Source organism: Schistocerca piceifrons, chromosome 8 (genome assembly GCF_021461385.2).
Source record: "Schistocerca piceifrons isolate TAMUIC-IGC-003096 chromosome 8, iqSchPice1.1, whole genome shotgun sequence".
NCBI classification, from domain to species: domain Eukaryota; kingdom Metazoa; phylum Arthropoda; class Insecta; order Orthoptera; family Acrididae; genus Schistocerca; species Schistocerca piceifrons.
Window position 1 is genome coordinate 176,955,635 of NC_060145.1, and position 20,027 is coordinate 176,975,661.

The window sequence follows — 20,027 nt, forward strand, 5'->3', positions numbered from 1 at the left end:
GCTCTATTTGACGTCCAGAAAGACCCTAACACTGGCTTTCAGACCATGGGTGGAAGCATTTCCGAAATGGCTAAGTTTCTGAACTGTTCGCGTGCCGCCTTGGTTACAGTTTACCATGCAAGGCAAAATGAAACTATCCAAAACCGGCGCTGGGTCAACTGTGCTGCACCATGGGCCGTAGATGAGAGGGGTGAACGACAGCTGTGGTGATGTGAACGAGCGAAGTTCCATGCGGCTTTTCGCGGATGATGCTGTAGAATACAGAGACGTTACAGCATTAGAAAATTGCAGCAAAATGCAGGAAGATCTGCAGCGGATAGGCACTTGGTGCAGGGAGTGGCAACTGACCCTTAACATAGACAAATGTAATGTACTGAGAATACATAGATCCTTTATTGTATGGTTATATGATAGCGGAAGAAACATTGGTAGCAGTTACTTCTGTAAAATATCTGGGAGTATGCGTACGGAACGATTTGAAATGGAATGATCATATAAAATTAATTGTTGGTAACGCGGGTGCCAGGTTGAGATTCATTGGGAGAGTCCTTAGAAAATGTAGTCCATCAACAAAGGAGGTGGCTTACAAAACACTCGTTCGACCTATACTTGAGTATTGCTCATCAGTGTGGGATCCGTACCAGGTCGGGTTGACAGAGGAGATAGAGAAGAGCCAAAGAAGAGCGGCGCGTTTCGTCACAGGGTTATTTGGTAAGCGTGATAGCGTTACGAAGATGTTTAGCAAACTCAACAGGCAGACTCTACAAGAGAGGCGCTCTGCATCGCGGTGCAGCTTGTTGTCCAGGTTTCGAGGGGGTGCGTTTCTGGATGAGGTATCGAATATATTGATTCCCCCTACTTATACCTCCCTAGGAGATCACGAATGTAAAATTAGAGAGATTCGAACGCGCACGGAGGCTTTCCGGCAGCCGATCTTCCCGCGAACCATACGCGGTTGGAACAGGAAAGGGAGGCAATGACAGTGGCACGTAAGGTGCCCTCCGCCACACACCGTTGGGTGGCTTGAGCAGTATAAATTTAGATGTAGATGTAGACATCTAACTGGCGAACAACTGACCACGTCAACGCCCGTACAGCAAACGTTGCTGCGTATAGGTCTCCGCAATATACTCTTGGTTCATGCACCCACGGGGACTATTGTTCATCAGCGATAAAATGGTTCAAATAGCTCTAAGCACTGTGGGACTTAACATCTGAGGTCATCAGTCCCCTAGACTTAGAACTACTTAAACCTAACTAACCTAAGGACACCACACACATCCATGCCCGAGGCAGGATTCGAACCTGCGACCGTAGCAGCAGCACGGTTCCGGACAGCAATGAAGGCTGGAATTTGCGCGCCAGAACCGCAGCTGGACGTCCTCTGAATTGTGACAGGTGGCCTTCTCACATTAATCACTTTTTACGCAGACAGATGCCTTTGGATCGTCCGAAGGGAACATTATGATCAGGGGAATGTTTCGGCCATTCTCTGGGTGATCTCGTCATTCTGGAAGGCACAGTGGATAAACACAGGTACAGTGTATCTCTATTCTTCGATCCATGTTCACATCTACCTTCAGTTTGTTTTTCCTCTGTACGGTGGCACCAATCATCAGGATAATGCAACGTGTCTCACAGCCCACAGTGGATGTGCATGGTTCTAAGAGCACCAGGATTTGTTTTTTGCATAGTCCCGTGGTCACCCAGCTCCCAGATTCAAACCTAATCGAGAATCTGTGGGACCACCTCGATTGAGCCATGAATCCTCAACCGAGAAGCCTGCCACATTTGGCCACAGCACTGGAATTGGCACGGCTCTCCATATCCCTATCGGTACCTTCCAGATCTTCATGGACTCTCTTCCTGCACGTCTCGCGGCGGTGCACGCTGCATTGGGCGATTATTCAGGCTTCTGACAGGTCATCACATTAATGTGACCGAACAGTGTATAATATCATATATTAGATATACCGGGTGATCAAAAAGTCAGTATAAACTTGAAAACTTAATAAACCACGGAATAATGTAGATAGAGAGGTAAAAATTGACATGCATGCTTGGAATGACATGGGGAGTTATTAGAACCACCCCATATTGCTAGACGCATGAAAGATCACTTGCGCGCGTCGTTTGGTGATGATCGTGTGCTCAGCCGCCACTTTCGTCATGCTTGGCCTCTCAGGTCCCCAGACCTCAGTCCGTGCGAGTATTGGCTTTGGGGTTACCTGAAGTCGCAGGTGTATCATGATCGACCGACATCTCTAGGGATGCTGAAAGACAACATCCGACGCCAATGCCTCACCATAACTCCGGACATGCTTTACAGTGCTGTTCACAACATTATTCCTCGACTACAGCTATTGTTGAGGAATGATGTAAAGAACATCATCTTTGCTTTGCCTTACTTTGTTATGCTAATTATTGCTATTCTGATCAGATGAAGCGCCATGTGTCGGACATTTTTTGAACTTTTGTATTTTTTTGGTTCTAATAAACCCCATGTCATTCCAAGCATGTGTGTCAATTTGCACCTCTCTATCTACATTATTCCGTGATTTATTCAGTTTTCAAATTTATACTGACTTTCTGGTCACCCGGTATTTGGAGGTATCGCCCTCTATATGTGATACATCAAGATGATGAAAGTTATTGCGTTCAAACGGAACGGTTATAAAATTATACACAAAGCTGAAGCGAGAATGAAAGAGAATTTCTCAGTTTTCATCAATAACTTATTTCTTCCAGTCTTCACGTTAATGTGTTTCTTTTGCGAGATTTACACCAGAAAACGTTGATTCTCTTGGCCTTGGGACACGTACAGTACAGCAAGAACCCAGCTCCGCTGATGGGGCGGCCGTGTCGTCGCCCCTCACAAAAATCATATCGGGGTACCCGTTTCAGCGCGTATGTGGCGGTATGAATCTACAAAACTTCGTTACAAAGTTTAAAAAGCTATGCATTTGAAAGTAGTTTTGTCCATTGAGCAGTTTGTGTGACAACTCCAGGTGCTGTGTGAAAATTTCAAGTTCCATCAATATACCAAGAAAAGGACTCTTTTGAGCTGTATACATTACTTCCATTCGCTCTTCTATAATTTTTGTGTTGTGCCTTGCGCGGTTTTTATACATACCGTACGCAGTTTTATCATTTGTGCTTTCGTGTTCCTTAAACTGAGTTTGCAGATTGCGGCCTGTTGTTTGGTATGTAAGTCTTATGACACTCTGTGCATTTTATTTTATAAACTGCTGAGTTAATCAATTTTTCTGCTCTGTCGTCGATATTATGTCGTAGTCTCATTTTAATATAACTTTCTGTACGAAGTGTTATGCAGCAGGTTTTAGGAAAACATCTTACTGTTTTTGTGATGTCTTTCGTCTACTTGTTAGAATTATATATTTCATATTCTTCTTGCGTATTATTTTGTTTCTCAGAAGTTACTGTATTTTACTTTTAATTCTTTGATGTATTTTGGTTACATCATTCATTTTAAAGTTATTTGCCTCTGTCACTTGACTATGTCTGATTTGTTCTGTTTTTCGAGGTCGAGCAAGGACACTTCTAAAATTCTATTATTGGTGCTACCAAACTAAACTTTTGTATTGTATGGAGCGGCAGGAATTCTCAAGAAGGTTTTCTACGTAATTTGAACAAGTGCCCATTATTTTTGGAGATACATGGGAGGAACGAAACAGTTTATAGACTCATTTTCTTTATTTTCCACTGTGGAGCTGGTTTTTAGATGGACTTCGTTAAATTTAGGTACTATGTGTTCGATGTCCCACTTCGTTCCTTCAAACTGAATTATGCAGTCATCTAAATACATTGTGCAATATGTGATTGTGCCTACGATATGTGGGAAATCTGCAAAATATTTGTTTTCGAGCTCTGTATTAATAAATTTAGCCAAAATACCTGAAAGATATGACTGCTAATTCTTGTTTCTTGGTCTAGTCTGCAGTCAAGTTCCTGATATTACGATCTTTTTCGACGTGATTGTATTCCAATGTAATTCCTGCTGCTAACCCAACCTGTAAGAGTTGTTTGCATTTTTGCTTCAATTATACCAGTACATTTTCATCCACATTCCCTGCATTCTCGACGCTTCTAATACAGGCGCCGGAAAATAGTCTATGAACGATAACTTTCACTTGTTAGAGAATACATTTAACAGGAGCTTATCGTGTTGTATAATGTCATTTCTATAGTTTATCGAACCTGTGGAGCACAACCGACAACTTTTTTTCAGACTGTACTGGTATTTCATTGTTAACTGCATTATCTGTGAAAAGTCGCAACCGGTATGTCCAGTCAGAATAATCGTGTCAACCAAGAGCCAACACAGCGTTACCAAGTTTCAGCCTTTATGCTTCAGAATCAGTTCCATACTGCTTCTGTAATAGATTATGAAATTTTATTACGAAGTCGATCGCGACATATAACATCAGTCTCTCTGAGTCTAACCAAAATTCTTATTATGTGTATGGTGTCACCGCCAGACACCACACTTGCTAGGTGGTAGCCTTTAAATCGGCCGCGGTCCGTTAGTATACGTCGAACCCGCGTGTCGCCACTATCAGTGATTGCAGGCCGAGCGCCGCCACACGGCAGGTCTAGTCTAGAGAGACTCCCTAGCACTCGCCGCAGTTGTACAGCCGACTTTGCTAGCGATGGTTCACTGTCTACATACGTTCTCATTTGCAGAGACGACAGTTTAGCATAGCCTTCAGCTACGTCATTTGCTACGACCTAGCAAGGCGCCATATTCAGTTACTATATGTCTTCTGAACAGATAATATTGTGAATCACGTACCGTCAAGAGCGACGTTCATCATTAATGGATTAAAGTTAAGTATCAAACTAGCTACGGGCGCTTTCTGAATTCTAATTCCCTGTCATGTTCCAGACCTCACGTCAGTATAGTTCTTCCCTCCTCACGCCAGCCTGCGTGAGCTAAAACGCGTGCATTTCGGCCTCCATTAGTAGCACGGTGTTGGCTCTTCAGCCAACAGAACAATGTGAGTTTCAATTTTTATACACATAATATTGCTGATTCCTTGCTGATTCCATTGATACCATACAACACTTCCGAAATTATATTTAAGAACTCCTTTAAGAAGCCCAAATTTCGAATGTTGAAAATACCGCATGAGTTGAAAATCTATAGAACCTATTAGCCAGAAAAGGATAATAGGTTTCATGGGAGGCAAACGGATTTTATTACGTCAGAAATTGTACCATATATTAACAGGGAAAGCTGTTATACAACATTCAGATTCAATCAAATGACTATTTTGAGAGGAAACATTTACTCAGAAGATGCTGGAGGACAAAAGATCATGATTTACACACAAAACTGTAATTCACACGCACCAGATGAATTAATATCACTAAAATATAAATCATAATAATAAATCCTCCATAACTTTGGAAATACTACAGACTCTCAAAATCCTAGAGAAATTTCGGAATGACCCCACATATTAATTTAATGTGAGATGTTTTATATACAAATTCTCAATTGCTTTAAATTTCGTAAAAATTTCATTTATTTTATTTTAGTAACATGGCTGTCAGGTAGGAGGACATAATAGTCGACTGAAGTAGGGTTGCTAAGACACTAATATACATACAAATAAATTTTATATGCAACAGAAAAACTCTTGTAATCCATACATGTTACAAAAATAGGTGTGTACTCGTATGTACGTATGTGTATGTGTGCATGTTTCACATCTCCTCCTAAACCAGTTTGCCGATTTCAATCAAACTTAGTACCCTTATCCTTTACTGTCAGGCAACAATCGCTGAACTACCTAGTTCAAGAGACATGACATCATAAACAACGATATGCGTGAAAACTGCTGCATCATGCATGAAGTTTCAATTTGTTACTTCTGTCTTACTAATTTTATTCGCAATAAATTTCGCAGACAATATCCACATATGCCGCTAAATTTACGAACAAAATTATGTTGTGGTACCATATATAGTTCAGGAGATACGCCGTCATAAACAATGAGAGGCGTGAGAAGCTGCCGCATTGTGCATGGCGTTAAAATTTATTACTTCTTCGCTACTAACTCTGTCCGCAACACATTTTGCGTACAGTATCCATACGTGTCGATAAATGCAGCTACAAAATTATTTCATGGTATCACACACAGTTCATGAGATCTGACGTCATAAACACTGAGATGCCTATAAAACTGCCACCTCATGGATAACATCTAAATTATTATTGTTTACTACTAAGACTATTCGCAACATATTTCACAGACAGCATCCAGGTAAGCTGCTGAAAGTATCTGCATCAATATATCATTGTACAACACAAAGTTCAAGAGATATTATGTCGTAAACACTGAGATCCTTGAAAAATGCCCCATGACGAATGAAATTTTAAAGCATTTACTCTTTGCTGCTAAGAAACTCCCACCTTCGAGTCAACTTAAGGAGACCCCTGGCAGCTTTCACCCGCGAAGCGCAAACGGCTATAGGCAAAAACTATAGCCGTCTATAGACCTATGGAGAACCGTTGTCTCAGAAACGTTTACAAAATCGTGTTGTGGCTGCGCCCAGCGTACAGAAACTGTACGGGATCCTCGTACGACTGTTTCATAATTTCAAAGGTGTTCAAATGTTTCAAATGGCTCTAAGCACTATAGCACTTATCATCTTAGGTCATCAGTCCCCTAAACTTAGAACTACTTAAATCTAACTAACCTAAGGACATCACACACATCCATGCCCGAGGCAGGATTCGAACCTGCGACCATAGCAGCAGCGTGGCCCCGGACTTAAGCGCCTAGAACCGCTCGCCCACAGCGGCCGGCTTCAGAGGTGTCTTCACAAATACATGGAAATGAAATTTTTTTGATATTACTCTACAATCACAGTTCATTCTCGGTTTTCGTTTCTAATAGCGAATTGACAAAATAAATACTCGGGCAATGCTTGGTTTGTCAGCTAGTTCTAATGTAAATTAACTCTTCTCATACCTTCCGGCTACAATTGTGTGCATTAACTTTTACTGTGTCTTAGCTGCAACAGAAGTATTTTTCCCAATGGAAACCTGAGGTGCACATTTGTGAATGTCCAACGTTTCCATCATGCGCAAGTGCTGCCAACTTTTGGGAGTCACTATGAAAATACCAGCAAGTCAGCATAGCACTGCCCCGGTGTTGTGTGGTTCTTTGTATCGTTATATTACATGGTAATTATTGAATGATCATTTTACTATTTATTACAATACAGATTATTTCGTAATTAGTTACTTTAGTCCACAAAAAGAGGGCCACCTATAAAAAGTATATTTTGAAAACGAGTACATATTTCTGTATAAATTTTGCTTTTAAAATCATTTTAAAAAAATCAGCTAAGAGCATTACTACATAAAGAAAACTTTACCTTCCTCAAGGAAAAATTCAGCTCTGAAAGAGTTAAAGTACGGCTAGACTTGAGACAGCTTAATTTTGTTATTAAATACATTTTTGTGCCTCATTTTGTGCCATCACATCTCTTAACTAGTGAGGAAGATATATCATTAAATACGTTTTGGATAGACGCCGTGCGTCCCTTCAGAGTGACTTGATGTTGTGATACGTGCTGCAGACCTGCAAGAAGTTTAAGTTTTGGGGATACCAACAAAACGTAGGTTGGTAACAGTGCATATAATGTAGGATGTCAGTCAGCTACTTCCATGAAATGCTTAAATAATAAGTCTGAGTTACGAGGACATGTTTTATTTATCAACATTTATACTGCATAAAGCTACAGAACCTGACAGCACAAGTGAACTTCAGGACCAGAGACATGGTATCGAATATAGCCGTCATATTCATTACTTTTTACTGACTAAATCCGTAATTTGGATTTCTGGCATGCTGCATTTCGTGGGGGCCTTAACGTCGCAGTTTTCCCCGCCGTCTTCTATTCGCCGTTCTCTCGCACTGCGGGAACTACACTGGCAGCTCGGAGTTCGCCTGTTAGTTACGCAGCATATCCAGCGCTGCCGTCCGGCGGGCAGCCTAACGCGCAGGTGCTGCGGCCGGTGCCCGCCACATTTCCATCTCGGGATTGCGGAAACCGGAGGCTCTATGCGTGCCCCGGCGGCGTCCCACTTATCTGCATGCGAACGCCCCGGCCTCCGGGATCCGCGCACGGAGTTCCGACCGGAACGCAATAAGGGAGCGCGGTTGCGCGGCCATCCATCACCGCCTGTGACGTCTGCGGTACGCCTGTCCCACTAGAAAATAGCTGCTCGCTGCGTAGACGAGTGATACCTCCTTACCGAAGCCTACGGCGCTGCGGCACCGGACGGCTGATGATTAATGCGCGGTCTCCACTGGTACACTTCCTGCTAAATGAAGCTGCAATTCTTGTTCCAACATGGCATGTACTGGCGTAGACAAGGTTACTGCTTCGGACCCGCAAGTGCAAGAGTCGCATTCGACTTGACTTCCTCTTAAGGATTTTCATTCTTAAGCAACGAGTTACGTCCAGACCATACTCATACTAAACTAAAGGAAGAATGAAGGAAAACTGACATTTAACATACTGTTGATGTCGTTGTCTTTAGACCTCAGTAGGGAAACGATGAAGAACTTCGCCTGTGGCCCATTTCAAGTGCACTATATTTTTAAGTTATCAGTCGTCTGAATGGATTGACGCTGCTAACCACTTATTCTTCTACCATGCCAACCTTTTCATCTCATAGCAACAATTACAACCAACGTCCTCAATTATTTGCTGGATGTATTCCAATCTCTGTCCTCATCTACGGTTTCTAGCCTCTACCCCTCCCTCTAATACCATGGAAGCTATTCCACGAAGTCATCATGTCCCTTCTTCTTGTCAGTGTTTCCCATATATTCCTTTCCTCACCGATTCTACGAAGAACTACCTGATTTTTCAATATTCTCCTGTAGCACCACATCTCAAATGCTTCGATTCTCTTCTGTTCCGATTTTCCCACAGTCCATGTTTCACTACCATACAACGCTCTGTTCCAGCCGTACATTCCCGGAAATTTATTCATGAAATTGAGGCCTATGTTTGATACTAGCAGATTTATCTTGACCAAGAATGCCGTCTTTGCCGATGCTAGTCTGCTTTTCATGTCCTTCTTATTACGTCCGTCATGGGTTATTTTCTGCCTAGGTAGCAGAATTTCTTAACTTCATCTACTTCGTGATCTCCAATTCTGACGTTATGTTTCTCGCTATTCTCGTTTCTACCACTTCTCATTACATTCGTGTTTCTTTGATATACTCCCAGTCCATATTCTCTATTCATTAGACTGTTCAATCCATTCAACAAATCCTGTAACTCTTATTCATTTTCACTGAGGATGCAATGTCGTCAGCTAATCTTATTATTGATATCCTTTCACCCTGGGTTTTAATATCACTCTTGAAGCTTTCTTTTAATTCTGTCATTGCAGAGCAGTTGGGGCGAAAGACTACAGCTCTGTCTTACACCCTTTTCAATCTAAGAACTTCATTCTTGGTCTTCCACTCTTATTGTTCCCTCTTAGCTCTTGTACATATTACATATTACCGATCTCATCGATAGCTTACCCCTGTTTTTCTCAGAATTTCGAACATCTTGCACCATTTCACATTGCCAACGCTTTTGCCAAGTCGTCAAATCCTACGAAGTTGTCTATATTTTTCTTCAGTCCTACTTCCATTATCTGCGGCCACGTCAGAACTGTCTCTCTGGGGTTTTACCTTTCCTAAAACCAAACTGATCGTCATCTAACAGATCTTCCATTTGCTTCTCCATTCTTGTCAACAACTAGGATGCATGAGCTATTGAGCTGACAGTGCGATAATTCTCGCACCTGTCCCGTCTCGCTGTTTTCGGAAGTGTGTGGCTGACGTATTTTCGAAACTCTGGCGGTATACCGCCGGTCTCATATATTCTACACACCAACTTTCCCCTATGATTTTAGAAATTCCGACGGCGTATTATATACCACTTCGGCCTTATTCGATCTTAAGTCGTTTAAACCTCACTTAAATTCTGATTCTAATACTGGATTTCCTATATCTCCCCCTCACAGAGGCCTTCAGTGTACTCTTTGCACCCGTCCGCCCTCTTCTCTCCATTTCATGGATTTCCCACTGTACTCTTATTGTTGTCGACCTTGGGTTTAACTTCACCAAAGGTTGTTTTGACTTTGCTATATGCTCAGTCAGTCCTGTGGACAATCATTTCTTTTTCGATTACTTCACATTTTCCATGAGACCATTTCGCCTTGTTATTTCTGTATTCTTGAATTTTCCCGAACATTTTTGTACTTCCCTTTTTCTTCTGTCAACTGAAATTGATTTCTGGTCAGACGAATATAGGATATTGTCAACAGCAGAAAATGGTACAACGGCAGTAGCATCCCTTATGAAAAGGAAGGTGAAGCAGAGAGTGGGTTTGCCTGTATAGTTCAGTGATAGGATTGTTTTCATCAGAATCGACAGCAAACCACATCGACAACAATAATTAAGTACACATCCAGACGATGCATGCACAAGAAGAAGAGTTAGAGAAAGTATATGAAGATATGGGACGGATAATTCAGTGTGTGAAGCGAGTTGAAAATCGAATAGTCATTGGGGATTGGTATGCGGTTGTAGGAGAAGGAGTAGAAGAAAGGGTTACGAGGGAGTATGGGCTTGGCATTAGGAATGAGAAAGGAGAAAGTCTAATGCAATACATTTCAGCTAGTAATAGAGAATACTCTGTTCAAGAATTAGAAGAAGAGGAAGTGCCCTTGGAAAAGGCCGGAAGATACGGGAAGATTCCAGTTCGAATACATCTGGTCAGGCAGAGATTTTCAAATCAGATTTTGGGTCGCAAGGCGTACCCAAGGAGTAGAAACAGACTCATACCACAATTTAGTAATGGTGTAGAGTAAGCTGAGATTTATCCCCTGTAGTGTCAGCGTATAACCAGAAGCATTTCAGAACAATAATACGTTGGCTTCGCTCCAGAAAGCGTCAATACGTGTGCAAAAAAGACAATTCTTTCGCTTCGGATCTTGATTTTTACGTGCGGTATTGGCTTTTGATAGATTATTTGCGATCTTGTGGTATTCAGTTTATTATTTCAAGCAAGAGTAAGTGGTAAGAAAGTCAACTACGGCAGAACAGGTATGACAATATCGTACCCAACGAGGCGTCCAAACAGCATGCCATCAAAGCATGCAAACATTGGATACGAGGCTGAGAGCAGTTCGGAAGGAGTCAGTGCCTCTGCTATGAAATTGAAAGACAATGACCACTATTTTGATGTGAATTACGGATTGAGCTATAGGATTGTAAATTTTCTTGCCATTTTCTCTGTTATTTCTCAACACGCGAAATGCAGAACGTCAATGCAGACATAATGTTGCAAAATCAAGTCCTCCAGGCTTAGGCTTGATAAACATCATTGCTTCTCCAGCCTATCCAGAAGTTTTTATACCAAGCAGTAAGTTTAAACGGAACGTGTATGAAATCAACCGTCGAATCGTTCTAGCAATGCGCCTGCTTGGGGCAGGGCTAAACCGAACTCTAAAGTTCTGAGCGTTCATGGAAATCCCGCAACCGATATTTGAATCCTCCTTTGCTAAACTAGTGGATATGATTTCGATCACAACAGCAACAGTGCCACAGGCCAGTTGTGCGACAGGAGATTAATAGTGAGGGTTTTCTAAAAGTAGAATTTTTTCATTTATTCATGTCTATAACACTTTTAAAACTTCGAACGCGTTTTCTTCGAAGTATGATTTTTCAGAATGTCACGAAGCATAACTTAAAGAATTTTCAATCTTTTTATCTGAAAATTTCAAGGTGAACTACATGGGTATTTTCGATTAGTTAATTTAAACAATATTTGTTAACAGATGACTGTCCTTTTTTGGTGAAAATTGAAAGACTTTATTCAAACACTCCTAAATTACACAAAAATCCCCTACTTGATTCACTAGCTACACTTATGTAGATTCTAAGATGGCTCTGAGCACTATGGAACTTAACATCTGAGGTCATCAGTCCCCTAGAACTTAGAACTACTTAAACCTAACTAACCTAAGGACATCACACACATCCATGCCCGAGGCAGAATTCGAACATCCAACCGTAGCGGTCGCGCGGTTCCAGACTGAAGCGCCTAGAACCGCTTGGCCGCACTGGCCGGCTGTGTAGATTACATAGTTTTTTTTTTTTTTTTTTGTTTCTCCAACTTCAAATTGGCACCAGTTACAGTGCGTGTCGCACATCTCAAATTCAAAGTGCCTCACGACAATTGCTACAGTATCATCTTTCTGCAATATTTTCCTATAAAATTTTTTGTAATACGCTTACATATGAAGGGATTATTTCCATAGTGGTACAAGCCGATTACCTTCTCTATCTGATTATAATGCTTCTGAAATTAACGATCCAAACAAACAGAAGAAAAAGTTCATCTCTAGCAAGAAGCTTGAATATTTCTGGAATCTCAACTGCAGATTTTTCAGTGCTCGTTTAACTTTAGGACTCTGTATTTCAAAATGAACAAAAATGGACTTGTACGACTATTGAAATAAGCCCTTCATATAAGCTCAATAACTACCTCAAGTATTATTTCTCTATTAATGTCCCTTCCGCCCAAACAAACTGCCAAGAAAACGGTTTTTTGGGCAGTTATATTGGAGTTACCCCTTAACAGGCAAGACACTGTTTTTACGTTCAGAATGCAAAATATTAGAAATTAGTTAAATAAAACACTGACTAATATCGTATAAAGGGAAATAATATCGAACACTGTACCTAAAGACAAAACAAGAATAAACAGGTAACATCGAAGAAGTGAGTATTGAAAAGCATATGGGTAGTCATCCACTGGTAGAAGCAGACCTAGGGGAAGATCAATTTGGATTCCGCAGAAATGTTGGAACACGTGAGGCAATACTGACCTTACGATTTATCTTAGAAGAAAGATTAACGAAAGGCAAACCTACGTTTCTAGCATTTGTAGACTTAGAGAAGGCTGTTGATTATGTTCACTGGAATACTCTCTTTCAAATTCTGAAGGGGGCAGCGGTAAAATACAGGGAGCGAAAGGCTATTTACAATTTGTACAGAAACCAGATGGCAGTTCTAAGAGTCGAGGGATATGAAAGGGAAGCAGTGGTTGGGAAGGGAGTGAGACGAGGTTGTACCTTATCCCCGATGTTATTCAATCTGTATATTGAGCAAGCAGTAAAGGAAACAAAAGAAAAAATTCGAAGTCGGCGTTAAAATCCATTGAGAAGAAATAAAAACTTTGAGATTTGCCGATGACATTCTAATTCTGTCAGAGACACCAAAGGACCTGGAAGAGCAGCTGAACGAAATAGACAGTCTCTTGAAAGGAGGATGTAAGATGAACATCAACAGAAGCAAAACAAGGATAATGGAATGTAGTCGAATTAAATTCGGTGATGCTGCGGGAATTAGATTAGGAAATGAGATACTTAAAGTAGTAAAGGAGTTTTGCTATTTGGGGAGCAAAATAACTGATGATGTTCGAAATAGAGAGGATATAAAATGCAGACTGGCAATGGCAAGGAAAGCGTTTCTCAAGAAGAGAAATATGTTAACATCGAGTATAGATATAAGAGTCAGAAGTCGTTTCTGAAAGTATTTGTATGGAGTGTAGCCATGTATGGAAGTGAAACATGGACGATAAATAGTTTGGACAAGAAGAGAATAGAAGCTTTCGAAATGCGGTGCTACAGAAGAATGCTGATGATTAGATGGGTAAATCACATAACTAATGATGAGGTATTGAACAGAATTGGGGAGAAGAGAAATTTGTGGCACAGCTTGAGCAGAAGAAGGGATCGGTTGGTAGGACATGTTCTGAGGTATCAAGGGATCACCAATTTAGTGTTGGAGGGAAGTGTGGACGGTAAAAATCGTAGCAGGAGACCAAGAGATGAATACACTAAGCAGATTCAGAAGAATGTAGGTTTCAGTAGGTACTGGGAGATGAAGAAGCTTGCACAGGGTAGAGTAGCATGGAGAGCTGCATCAAACGAGTCTCAGGGCTGAAGACCAAAACAACAACAGTCATCCAAGATTGATTGTCAGACACGATCGTTCTGGTGGTCCAGGTGTAATGGTGTGGCGAATAATTACGTTGCACAGGCGTGCTGGCCCCCGTATCTTTAAACACTATACACTCACCAGTGAACTTTATTGTGACAGTGCATTCCTTCCCCACGGGTGCATTTCACCATGACTTCATTTGTATGGACGACAATGCGTGATTGCATCGACCTGTGAAAGTGGACGAGTTCTTGAAACGAGAAGATATGCGGCGAATAGACTGACCCGCCCGTACCCTTAACTTACATCCCATCGATTGCATGGAGGATGCGATGGGTAGACGTATTGCGGCACGTACACGTACACTGACGACCATTCATCAAGTGTCAACCGCTCTGGTGGAGCAATGGAACGCCCTGCCGCAAGAACGTCTTACCATCCTTTGAAACTACTTAGTGAGTATGAAACCACCGTCTCTTTACTAATTTTTATCATTTCAAACACTGACCTACAGAATCTTCCCTGACAAAGACAACTCAAACTTAAACTATTCATTTATTACCCACAATACACAAACACAACGCAATCTGACTGCTGTACAGTGACAACATGGCTTCAAATAATTAACACAAAAGAATGGCACTGAATCGCAAGAAATCCTGACAATAACCCTTACTTTCTCGTAAGTCACTCACCTCACAGAAAATCTTCATTACACGACGTACAGCAATTACAGCAAGTAACAACTGTTATTGTTGTGGTCTTCAGTCCTGAGACTGGTTTGATGCAGCTCTCCATGCTACTCTATCCTGTGCAAGCTTCTTCATCTCCCAGTACCTACTGAAACCTAAATTCTTCTGAATTTGCTTAGTGTATTCATCTCTTGGTCTCCCGCTACGATTTTTACCGTCCACACTTCCCTCCAACACTAAATTGGTGATCCCTTGATACCTCAGAACATCTCCTACCAACCGATCCCTTCTTCGAGTCAAGTCGTGCTACAAATTCCTCTTCTCCCCAATTCTATTTAGTACCTCCTCATTGGTTACGTCATCAATCCATCTAATCTTCAGCATTCTTCTGTAGCACCACATTTCGAAAGTTTCTGTTCTCTTCTTGTGCAAACTATTTATCGTCCACGTTTCACTTCCATACAAATACTTTCAGAAACGACTTTGTGACACTTAAATCTATACTCGATGTCAACAAATTTGTCGTCTTCAGAAACGCTTTCCTTGCCATTGCCAGTCTACATTTTATATCCTCCCTACTTCGACCATCGTCAGTTACTTTGCTCCCTAAATAGCAAAATTCAATTACTACTTTCAGGGTCTCATTTCCTAATCTAATTCCCTCAGCATCACCCGATGTAATTCGACTACATTCCATTATCCTCGTTTTGCTTTTGTTGATGTTCATCTTATATCCGCTTTTTAAGACACTGTCCATTCTGTTCAACTGCTCTTCCAGTTCCTTTGCTGTCTCTCACAGAATTACAATGTCGTCGGCGAACCTTAAAGTTTTTATTTCTTCTCCATGGATTTTAATACCTACTCCGATTTTTCTTTTGTTTCCTTTACTGCTTGCACAATATACAGATTGAATAACATTGGGGATAGGTTACAACCCTGTCTCACTCCCTTCCCAACCACTGCTTCCCTTACATGTCCCTCGACTCTTATAACTGCTATCTGGTTTCTGTACAAATTGTAAATAGCCTTTCGCTCCCCTTATTTTACCCATGCCACCTTCAGAATTTGGAACAGAGTATTCCAGTCAACATCGTGAAAAGGTTTCTCCAAGTTCAGAAATGCTAGAAACGTAGTTTGCCTTTCCTTAACCTATCTTCTAAGATATGTCGTGTTCCAACATTTCTACGGAATCCAAACTGATCTTCCCCGAGGTTTGCTTCTACGTTTTCCATTCGTCTATAAATTATCGTGTTAGTATTTTGCAGTCGTGACTTATTAAACTGATAGTTCGGTAATTTTCACTTCTTTAAACACCTGCTCTCTTTGGGATTGAAGCAGCAACTACAGCTAGCTAAATAAAAATATTCTAACTGCTATAGACTCTAAGTACTAGCAGGCATATGGTTAGCAATTTATCTAGAAGATTTTACCTTATTCATATGACATCCAGTTCCAAAAATTATATAACTGTCAATAATTTCACTACCCAAACATTACCAACTACATCCATCCTCATTTTACAATGCATGTCCTACCAACACTAAGTCTCCACTAAGAAATCACGTTCAAATCCTTCTCTCTCCGCTCGCTAACTGCTAGTCCGTCCAATCACAGAGTTTCAGTTACCACTGAAACAATAACGTTTAATCTTAGTGTAACTAGAATCTCCAAGTCAATTTACATGACCAGTACCTCCCACCACTGGACGTTTGCCTTCCAATAACAATATCAGTTTCTTCTTAGTCTGAAGACAGTTAGCTTTTAAAGCCACTACTGCAGACGAGCTATTACTGTTGGTAGATGTTGCTTAAAGTCACACACATCTGCACCTGATACCAACACTCGCATTTGGAAGTAGGATCTCGATTACGAAACTACACGCTCGTTCATGAAAAACAGCAGAAACATATCATGGCCAATCCCCACGTAACCCAAGTTTCTACCTTGAGAAATATATACTACCGAAATTAGTCGCCAAATCCTGCAGCCCTCTGGACGCGAAGACCTCTTGCAAAACCTGCGGTGCTTCCATTCTTTCAGCTTCACCATTAGCAACATGAAAACGCAAACGTGTCATAACAGGAGTATAACAATTATTGGATGTTGTGTTATTCTGCCAGAGAGCTGATAATTACCAAATGCTGCCTGTTCATTGCGCAACAAAAGCAGAAGGGCGATAGGTGACTTTCGAACTACACATTGATCCATGTGCCATCACAAATACAGTGGAATTAAATTATCAGTTATACGCCTTTGATATCGAGGTTTCCATAGAACGCTTTGCGCTGTTAATAGCGGTTTTCTACTGTTTAGTTCATTAACCAGTTTATGCAAAACTACACGCCAAGACAACAGTGGGTCCCAGGTGTTTGAGAAAGATTTTAGAGGGTAAGTATACTCCGAATTATCATAGAACTTGGAGAGTCCAGATATTCTTGCAAAATCTGTTATTCAAAATACATTTGATTTTGACTAAGAACTACTGAACGATTTATGATAAAGAGTATTAGTTGATTTGGATGCTAGTGAGAATAGTAACTCTTTCGAAACGTAAGTCGTTGTAATAAATAGAGTTTACAGGCGTTAAGGACTGTATCAACCCTAATAACGTGTTTCCTGATATTTGTAATATCGTGGTATTAATTTATATCTGTAATGATTGCTGTATAGAGCAGTATTCCCTAGGGTCTCTACTGATAACCAGTTCGTAAAGTCAAACAACTCTACTGAGAACGGAGCGTCTGAGCAGTGTGTGTACCAATTTCTGGTGCACTTGGCACTTAAAAGACTTGCTTCTACTCAGGGTTAGAGTCAATGACCTTTCACCTTGACCTTGATGATCCCTGCCCCCTCGCCTCTCCTCTCCCTGCTCTCCCCCTCTCCCCCTCCTCATATCGTCAATCAATCACAGAGTGCAGCACTACGTATCTCCCGCCCATCATAGTGCGAAAAAATGTGTAAAAATGTCAAATTACATTATTTCTGACATACGCTTCTCTTTTTTCACCAGCTGCGACATAGTCGCGTATACGAACAGTGATCCAATACTGTCAAATGTTTTTTTATTCCAGTCTTTGATCACAATATCAATTCTTTTGACGATGACCGGTTTCAGTCCGTAATGACCATCCTCAGATCCACAATACACAAATATATACACCTAGTGAGCAGTGTGTCTTCCAACACAATATACTATCATATAGACATTTTATCTTTCATAGGTAATTCATAGTTTGCTACAGGCAATGTATCGCGTATATTAATTTTTGACCGTAAATTCACCACAAAAGGGTCGGACCTATTCTCTTCATATATTTCCTTTTAAGAATTTTGTATGAGTAACTGTATTCGTCTTTCAATATATATCACAATTGGTTTCTATAATAATTATAAATATTTAAAAATCTGCTACGTATATTTTACCTAATGTGTTTTTATCAGATTATGTTTTCTGTATAAATGATGACTACATCTAAGCCCACAGTAGTGACATCTACGTAGGATGTAGGCAAACAGATTTCTGGTAGCTACTGTACTTCAGTAGCCAGTTGCAATATTGAGTGCGTGGACGATGTGGCCTATTCTTCACCTTATTTTACGTCTGTGTGACGATGCTGTGCTGATTATATTTATATGTTTTGACGACGCCATTGTGGCCTTATCACTTTAAGACGTGGTGTAGAAAAGGTACGTTTTACCGTATTTTAACTGTACATTTTCCAGGTTCTATGATAGTACATTGTGATTCGTATTGCTCTATTGTGTTGAAAGATACAATGCTCACTAGGTGTATATATCTGCATATTGTAGATCTGAGGATGGTCATTGCGGACTGGAACCGGTCATCGTCAAAAGAATTGATATTGTGATCAAAGACTGGAATAAAAAAACATACGCTTCTCTATCTCCAACCAGAGTGCATTATAAAAGTATCGCCAAGTAAACAGTAAAAATCTGCATAACGATCAGATAAAAGTGAGAGATATTCATTATTTCTGAATGACATTTACCTCGGGTGGAAAATTAGTGTCAAGTTACATTATACACTGTAACCTCCCCACAAAAATTTTGAAAAGTATGGACAATATTATTTAAGAATGCTAATGGACATTGCGCTAAGTGTAACTTCCCCACAATGGAATCTACTGACAATGACAATCAAATAAAATTAGCAATCTGACTCAAATATAAGTTCTTCACAAAAAAATTAAAGTCAATTCAGTGACAACAAAATCTCACCGATAATGTTAATTCAATTACACCGAAATATCGGTCTTTGGCCCTGTGCAAATCAGAATTAAAGTCTTACCTCATTGTAACTGGTAGTCAAATTTCTGCTCTTATTCTTGCGCACGGCTTGGAGGAACTGCATTGCAAATAATAATATTCCCTTTTTTTTTATTATTTAACTGAAAACTGAAACTTTTGTTTAAGGGAAGTGGAACGAAATAGTTACTTCAATTAAATAAAATCTTTTGTAAAATTGCTTTTGAAATCAAAATTATTATTGGGGGGGACTTGTTGGAGATTAATTACAATAAATAAACTTTACATTATCTGATGATTATCTTAAGTAACAGTATACCTCATTCAGCCTCTTGACCAGAATGCCGACAGCCTACATCACACAACCGCACTGGGCTGCTACCACTGACCGACCGCTCTGCATGACGACTACAAGCGTACTGCACGCCACTGTACTGCACGACTACTGACAGAGTACTCTACGCAACTAAACAGAGCTACTGACTGAGAACCGCTCGCAACACTCGCGCGGTCAAGCGCATACTCTCTGGTCAGAGACGCTGCAATGCCTCGCCATCGCTGCTACGTTACATACGTGTTTCATAACCCTCCACTGGGGGGGCAAAAATTTGGCAGCGATGGTGAGTCATTTGGACTTGCCAAGCGCGGCAAAATTTTTCTTTAATTAACAAACTTCTACAACTTACAGAATATTTAGATGTAGTACATGAATTAAATGTTGTGCTCACGCACTAAGTACAAAATATATAAGACAAAGACAAGATATGAGTACAAAACATAGTAACAAATCAGAAAAATGTATATACAAATTATTTGACAGATAACAAAGTGCACAGGCACTGAAAAAATTCTTTAGCATATTCAGAACAAATAAACAGACTGGAAAAAAATATTATGTTGACAAGTGACATGAGTGCACATGCACTGCAGTTGAGAACATATCAGTAAATGATGAAATGTATATACAATTAGTAACAAATGACATAAGTGCATACGCATTGAAGTATTGAAT